The sequence below is a fragment of the Camelus bactrianus genome, chromosome 5 (genome assembly GCF_048773025.1).
Source record: "Camelus bactrianus isolate YW-2024 breed Bactrian camel chromosome 5, ASM4877302v1, whole genome shotgun sequence".
NCBI lineage: Eukaryota > Metazoa > Chordata > Mammalia > Artiodactyla > Camelidae > Camelus > Camelus bactrianus.
Genome location: NC_133543.1, coordinates 69718262 through 69727318, shown reverse-complemented (window position 1 = coordinate 69727318; position 9057 = coordinate 69718262). Strand labels below are relative to the sequence as shown.

General features: G+C 38.2%; 1 pseudogene; it reads left to right on the top strand.

The window, feature by feature from the left end:
• The first annotated feature begins 1482 nt into the window (after positions 1–1482).
• Positions 1483–1566, top strand: LOC123618351 (small nucleolar RNA U3; annotated as a pseudogene).
• The last annotated feature ends 7491 nt before the right edge of the window (positions 1567–9057 follow it).

Sequence of the window (9057 nt, the reverse complement as noted above, 5' to 3'; positions counted from 1 at the left end):
ATTTTCAAATTCAAACTGCCAGTCACTGCTGGATACGACTTGTTGACACTCGGCACCGTCCCTGCCTTCTGAGCTCCCCTCTGAGCTTGCAAGGGTATAAAGCCAGCAAAGTATGTTTCCAGATTCTTTTGCCAGCAAAGACCCAGGGAGAGTCCTTCAGTGAGAGAAGCTTCCGTGAGAGCTGGAGGGCAGAAAAGGAAGAGAAGCTATCATTCCCAGGTGGCAGTTGCTGCAGGTATGATCTAGTCAGAGAGCTCAGGAGGTTTCGCCCCAGGCTTGGGGGCACCTTACTGAGATGTATGCATGTTGGTTGCTGCAGGCATCTGAGACTATTGGTCCAATGACTCTCAAGTTTTGCCCTTCCAAATTCCCTGCATTCCACCTCCTTTCTATGGTAAAGACCTAGGGTGGTTTTTACCTTCCTGACTCAAATCACTTACACATCAAACAGATACCCAAATCTTCAAACAACAATTCCAATAATGATTTTCATTTCCCATATATGGTATCGCATCGTAAGAGAATTACAGTCACCATGGTGTACATTAGCTCCTCAGAACTTATTCTTTTTATAACTAAAAATTTGAGCCTTTTGACCCACATCACACCATTTCCCCTGCCTCCCCCCATCCCCAGGCCCTGGCAACCACCATTCTATTCTCTGTGTCTATAAAATCAGCTTTTTTTTTTTTTTTAAGATTCTATGTATAATTTTTCCTTTCTCTTTCCAGTTTGTTTCATTTAGCATAATGCCCTCCAGATTCACCCCTGTAGTGAATAATATATTACATACTTGAAAGTTGCTGAATGTAGATCATAAACATTCTCATCACACACACACATATGAAGAAGAGTTGGCTATGTTAACTATGGGAGGTAACAGATGTGTCAATTGTCTGGATCTTGATATTCATTCTACAATGTGTATGTGAGAGGGTATATAAAATCATTATGTTGTATACTTTAAACATTACAATTAAATTTGTTAATTATTCCTCAAAATAATTAAAAAAAATAACTTCCAGTTCACAGATTTCACAATGCATCTTCATCGACCCTCAAAACAGCCTTGCGAAATAGATGGAGTTGGTACTGCTGGTCTTATTTAACATGAGGGAACTTAGATGCTTCTAGACACAATTCCCTCCTGAATGCATGTTTCTCTCCTTTCTAAATGCAGAACCAAAATAAATAATAAAGTATATAAAGATGCAAGGCAACGATCCATCTGCAAGTTTATCTAAGTTCCAATTTTTAACCTTATCTTTGTGAGCAATCCCAACATGGAAGAAGCCCTCTTAACTGACCTTCCTTTAAACCTCCCACAGGGTTAACTTAATTAACAATTTTCCATTTCCATTGTGTCCATTGTGACAGATGTGACCGCACACTGAATGAGCCCACAATTTAAGTTTATCAAGAAACAGTTGCGTTTGTTCCCAATCTTGTTTTACCAGCTGCATCTGCTATTAGAATTATGTGAAGACTATACTTTCAGGGATCATTTCTATAATCTGTGACCAGAATTACGTAATTCAATAAATATTACATAAACAATTACATTGTTAGCAAATATTTATAGACCAGTCACTATGTTCCTGGCATTGTTCCATACATTTTATATAAATTAATCCACTTAACAACAATCCTATGTAGTAGACGCTGTTATTGTCCCCCTTTTAGAGGTGAGAAAACTGAGGCCCAAAGAAGCTAAGAAAGTTTTCCAAAGTCATACAGATAGTAAGTTGAAAATCTGAACACAAACAGTCTAACTCCAGAATACACATTTGCTCCTAACCATAATGCAAGTAAGAGTTCAAAAAGAAAGTGTAATTTCTATTAAAACCAAACCACAAAAACTCACAGAAATGCTCACAGCAAAATTATTCATAATTGTCAAAAGTGGAAATAATTCAAAACTCCATCAACTAATGAATGGATAAAAAGATATGGCTTATCCATACAATGAAATATTATTCAGCCATAAAGATACATGCAGTGTATGGATGAATCTTGAAAACATTAAGTTTTCAAGTGCAAAAGCCAGACACAAGCACCAATCATGTAAAGGTATGATTCCACTTACACAAAATGTCCCAAACAGGCAAATCCACAGAGACAGAAAATAGATTGGTGGTTGCCTAGGGCTAGAAGTTTAGGAATAAATGGAGAGTGACTGTTAGTGGCATGGGAATTCCTTTTTGAAATAATGAATACGTTCTAAAATTAACTGTAGTAATGGTTGTATAATTCTTTGAATATACTAAAAACTACTATATTTAGGGGGAAAATTGATTAACTGCTTTGGAAAAATTCTAGATAAAGGTGACCTGCTAAAAGAAATACAATACACATACAATGCAAAAAAGACTGGGAAAAAAACATAAAAATCTATAAGGACTCTGCACCTGGAATATTTCAAAAGTATTCATGCCTCTCGGTTCATCTGCAAGAAACTAAAACTGGAAATAATAAACATTGTATCATGGATGTGGGTAACACAAGAAGTAACTCATAAATCTGATAAAGCAATACATGAAGCAGAAGGGAAGCCCTGAAAAGGGAAGCATGGGGAATCAGGAAAGGCTTCATAGAAGGAGTGATACTGAATGTCTTCTAAACAGAAGCAACCTCAATGTCCATCAACAGAGGACTGGATAAAGAAGCTGTGGTGTATTTACACAATGGAATACTATTCAGCTATAAAAAATAAAATAATGCCATCTGTAGCAACATGGATGGACCTGGAGATCATCATTCCAAGTGAAGTAAGCCAGAAAGTGAAAGAAAAATATTTTAAGATATCATGCATATGTGGAATCTAAAAAAAAAAAAAAAAAAAAAGACACGCAAACTTATTTACCACACAGAAACAGACTCAGTCATAGAAAACAAACTTACGGTTATGGGTGGGGAGGGATAAATTGGGAGTTTGAGATTTGCATATACTAACTACTATATATAAAATAGATAAACAACAAGTTTGTACTGTATAGCACGGGGAGCCATATTCAATATCTTGTAGTAACCTATAATGAAAAGGAATATGAAAACATATGTATGTATATATACGACTGAACTATTATGCTGTACACCAGAAATTGACTCAACATTGTAAACTGACTATACTTGATTTAAAAAAAAAACAGTGTTCACCAAACCCTGAAATGTGCAGATGGTTTTCAAACGGGAACATGAAAGCCACGTGATCAGGATATGGTTAAAAGCTCTTCTGTGCCTGGAACATGAGGCAGGTGCAGAGAAGGAAAGAGGAAGGAAATGCAAATGGAGAGGTAACTCGGGGCGAAGATGTCTCACTAAGGATTATACACCTTACTTTGTCAGCCCAGGGGATCCAACAAAGATGTTCAAGCGCAGATTAAGCAGTGATGCAAACCCGCATGTGTCTAGGAGAGAAGAGGTTCCGTCTGCAACGCAGACTGACTGGAGGGAAAGACAATAGAGGCACAGAAACCAACCCTGTGGTTATTCACTGTCACAGCAGGAAACGCTGAGACCCAGACCGCAGCAATGGCTGCGAAGGCAGAGAGGAGAGGATGTGCTGGTATCTTTACACAGAACAGAAAGAGCTGAGGGACAGGAATAAAGGATAAACCCCAAGAGGACAGGAACCAGATGGTTTTGCTTACAATTTTACCCTCAGGGCCTATCCAAGTCCCTGACCCACAACTTGTGTTTGATATTTGTTGAATGAATAACTGACTTCTGAATGTGGAGAAGGGGAGGAGAAGGGTGACCCGGTGATCATTTTCTTCATTTTCTAAGATTATTTTCTAGCTTTGAAAATGATATCTTTAAATGGAAATGAAGATTGTGTGAGAGAGAGATATCTCAAAAGGGAAATGATAAGTTTGGTGGGACAGTTTGGGACTGAAGGACCTGAAAATAAGAAATTGGTGAACATGTACAGCGTGCAGCTAACTGGAAATGGAGACATGGAGTTCCAGAAAGAAAAGGTCGGTGGACATAAATTTTAGGAGGCCCGGAGGCAGACAATAGCTAAAACTGTGAGAATGAATGAGCTCAAACCAGCTAAATCTTCAGTGAAAGGGAGAATGTGAGGGGTGGGTAGCTTGAAAAGCTAAGGAAAGGAAGAGGCAGCAAAGGAGGCTACAAAAAACATTCACAGAACTAGTGAGGGATGATACCAGAAAGTTTGAGAAGAGTGTTAGTCTTGGGGTTTCTAATCCTGACTGCAAAATTAGGAGTCTCTATTTCCACTCAAAACCTATATGGTAGAAGAAAAATGGCTCCTTATAACTATCATTCCAACCATGATAACTCGGTACTTAATATCAGGGTTAACCCAATTCTTGGATTTGAAAACCCATCGGACAAATTCTAGGTCATCTATCAGGAGTACCCTCTGAGAAACTGTTAGATTTTTTTTTTCTTTCCTGATGATAAATTTTCTGCCCTTACATTAAAATATTGGCTACCATAAGGCACTGTTTTTTGAGATTTTTCATGTTATGTTAGAAAACAATTCAGTAAAAAGACTAGCCTCTTTGCAAATTAAATCATGACGACCTGCACGTACCTGCAGAAACCAGAATAGAACTGAGGTAGAGAAACACATTGTCAGTCATGTTCTAACCTAAGGTGATAAAGGTGGGTTCAGAGAGTGGGGTCTAGGAAAGGAAGGGCCAAAGGACACAGTTCCAGCTTCTCTTAGCCCAGGCCTGAGGGAAAGTTCATTGATTCCAGGTATCCTTTCTTATCCTATAGACAGAAGTTTATTTGAGGTAGAGAGGAGGAACTCATCACTCTACCTACAATTGTTCTCAAGATCATGCAATTTCCTTTATTATTATTCGATGGCCTCCAGCCAAGCTCTCTACCTGTATTGTTTCTGGAAGGACTGGCCTATGTGGGGTAAGTTTCTGGTGGGGCTCTGCATTGTCAGCCATCATCTCTTTCTCTGACTTTAATATCTTTCCATATAAATATACGAATCCAAGAGCAGCCCCACTACACCCCATGCCCTAGGTGAGTCATCTGTTCTCAACATCCATAGGCTAAGAGGACACTCATTCATCAATGTTATTGACCGTCCACTATGTGTTAGGCATTGTGTCTAGTGCTTTTGGATACTGGATACATCAGAGATTAAAACAGAAATCCCCCCTCACTCATGGAGATCAGTGAGAGAGTGGTGGGGGGAAGGATTGATTAACTTTCATATTGTGATAAGAATTGAGCCAAAAGCTGAATCCACTCCACTCACTGGACCTTCACTGATCCTTAAACACGCCAAGCACACTCCCACCCCAGGGCCTTTGCATTTATTGTTTCCCCTCTGGATGGAATGATCATCTCCCCGTTGTCAGTACGACTCACTCCCTTGCTTCCTTTACACCTTTATACAAATGTCATCATCTTAGGCAAGACTTTTCTTACCATACTACTTAAAACTGCAATTTCCACTCCCAAACTTTTCATCCATACTCTCTGTTTTATTTTTCTCCCACCTTCACTCTTACTGTTCAATTTGATTATTATTTTATTTTCTGTACTAGAATGTAAACTACCTGAGATGAGAGAGATTTGTTTGTACATATGAATAGGTTTATCCCATGTCTTGAGTGGTTCCTGGTACATAAGTGGTGTTCTTCCTAAGACAGATAAAGTGGGAGGAAAGAAGGAAAGACTATTTTAGAGTGAGGTGGGTGGTGGGAATTAGAAGGCCTTGCTGAAAAAGTGATATAAAGAATAAAAAGAGCTAGCCACACAAAGGGAAGCGGTCATGCCTGCAAGGCAAAGGCCCTGAGGCAGGGAGATGTCTGCAGGGCAAGGACCTGGAAGAAGGCCAGTGCGGAAAAAGCATGACAGAAGAAGGGGCTGGTGGTCAGGGGCAGGGTCCTAGATGTAAGCGAGGGACAGATGATGCAGTGCAGGTCAGAATAAGGAATACAGATGCACAAAGAGAAGGAGTGCAGGGAGGAAGGAGGGGAAGTAGACAAACCCTGTCTGTTCTATGAAAACGGATCTGAGGAGGCAAGAATAAAAGCACAGAGATATTCCAGGTTCAAGATGAAGGTGTCGTGGACAAGGGCACACCAGTGGACATGAGAGAACTACAATAATTTAAGAGATGTTTTGCAGGTATAACTGGCCACAGTTGCTGATAGATTCTACTGGGGCATGAAGAAGAGTGTGGAACTGAGAAAGACTCCTAAGTTTCTAGCTGAAGAATCAGATTTCAGCATCAGTATCAAGGGATTCCAACAAGAGTAAATTGCTATGACTCTACAGTAAAATGAATGAGACATAAATGAGATAAACCATTTGTTGAATGTATTGAATGTCTTCAAAGTCTACACTTTTATCTCCATTAAGTCTGAGTCTAAGTAAACTTACATGTCTATTTTAATCCCACGATTTCATTGAGTTTAAGCTTGCAGCCCAAACATAGCGTAGTCTGTCAATGTCTTTTGTTCTAATGAAGGGAGAGATTAAATGCTATATACATGTTCCTTCTTTCCTTTTTTTTTTTTTTTTTTAAATGTAGGCACTCATTGCTTTACTGGTGCTATTTCATTCTTCCTTCTCAGCAGTTCTGTTGTGTCTATATTGTTATTACTTACGACAAAACCGAGGCTGTAAGAGGTTGAATATTTTGCCAGGTATCACTGAGCTAGTAAGTGCTGGAATCGGGATTCAAACCAGGCGTGCTCCTTCCCAAACTGCTTTTTCTTATACTGTACGACTTCTCATGGTTTGCCTTATACAATTCAAATTTGAAAATCATCCCCACATTCCTGCCATTTTTACCTTCAAATGCATTATTTCACTACTTTCACAGTACCTTTTTTCACATTTAGACTAAGATTGACTGAGTTGGGTTTTAATGAGGGAATGCTGCCTGGACAAGGTGGAAAAGGAGCACAAAGCTAAGGATAAACCTACCCTGAGATTGAAGATTGGCTATGAGTCTGATAATCCTTTTATACAAAATCTAGAACAGATTGTGGCTTATTTATTAACCAAATCACAAAGGCTAGTACCATCTTATTAAGGAATTTTCTCCCATGATCTGATTATAAAAGAGGAACTCTCCATTGTCATTTAAATAGGGGCACTTTAATTATGAGCAAATGATACGTCATCACCTTATTTTCATCTCCAATGTCTAAACGTCTGCAAGAAGATATCTGGTTGGAATATAATAGCTCTCAGCCTCAGGAGCGTTTGCTGTTTATAGGGGGATTACAGTTTACACATACAAAGCAAAGGAGAAAAGAGTTTCTTCTTCATTTTATTTGGGATATAGTGTGATCTGATTGCATCCCTTTAGACGTGAAAATGTTCAAATTCAGAAATACGTGGTGAAGTAAAAATGCCTGCATATGTAATTCTTTAATTAAATTCTATAAATGTTTAGTTTGACCAAAATGAAGCAAAATGAATAGAAAACTCTCTTAGGCTGTCTTCAAATTTGAAAATTCCATCCATCAGTTAATATTTTGCTTTCTTTTTACATGCTTTTATTATGAATGGTATATAGGACACTAATACACATATTTACTGATTTTAAAAATGCATATTAATATTAATGCAAAAACACCTGAAACTCTGGATACTGATCACAATATGCATTATTCATTGAACTTAAAGATTATATGTGAAATAACTTGTATTTGTGTTGTCCTAAATGGTACCTGAACTGGTGTCCCTTTCACAAGTGCAGGCTAGGAGGAGGGCAGCTAAGAGTATTTAATTATCAATATTTTTTAAATTACCAAAATAGAATGAGGTATACAAATATATAATATTGCTTTGAGGAATCATAAATGTATCTTAATTATAACATAATGAACAAGGAAACATAATAATAGGCATCTAGTAGTTTAAAATTATATTGCTATTCCTTTCACTTAATTCTTCTAAATAAAAATTTTAATATGTGAAAAAAATTGCTTCCTGTTCCTAAAAGAATTGCAAGTATACATTATTCCACTAGGTGGCGCAAGCGTGCCATGCGTTGCTCTTTTGTTCTGCCTTAAAATGTGATTTTACTATTTAATCCTCTTTATTCCGTGGTCATAGTGTTTTCTGTTATAAAGAGCTCACACTTCAAAGTGCCATCTTTTTCTTAGGCAGTGCTTTCTGGTACACAAACTATTCATGTTACATGCAAAAGGACAATGGAATCAGGACAATTTTAAGCAAATAAAATTGCAAACCTATTCAATAACCTCTTCTGAGAGACTACAGTTATTGCTTTGACTTTATTGTTCTGGACTCTCTCTGAATCCCAGTGCAGCAAATGGTTTTACATTTACAGTTTTAAAGTATATTTTACCAAATATATTTAGAATATTCTCCTTCACCTGTGCCCCAGGTCAATATCCATGATGTTTCCTAGTAAGTACAAACCACAGGTCCTCCGAGGCTTTGTGAATTGAAATGACCAGAAGAAGGCTGCTTTTCTCTACTGTCAAAAAATCCATCTTTGTCTTAGCCAAGGGGAATAAAGTGCCCAACATCCCACTTTTGGAGAGTGATTCTTTTAGGTAAAATATTACCTTCTGCACTTGCTCTCCTTTTAAAATGCAAACACTTCTGTTAGGGTAACACTAAATCTCTAGCACCCTCATTCACCAGCTGTGTGACCCTGGGTGAATTACTTAAACTCTCTGTGTTTCAATTTTCCCATATATGAAACAGAGGAAAGAGGAGAATCCACCTCATATGGTTGTTCTGAAAATGTATGTGAGACAATTCACATAAAATACCTCGCTCAGGACCTGGCAAACAGTGAGGACCCAACAAAAACAAACGGAAGCTATTGTGATGGTCATGGCATGTTTCTTAAGAGATCTTTTGCTCAGTGACGGGAATAGGGCAACGGAAGACAAGAAAGAGGCAGTAGAAGACTTCAAAGTAAATTTGGTGTGGCCGTTTTGTTCAGTGGTGACCTGTGTGCTATGAAGTTCCTATATTGCTCTGACTTCCCAGAGTTTCAGCGAAGCCCCTCTTAAATTTCCATTCTGAGGTCTTTTGATTTTCCTCTCTATCCTACCTGCATCTACT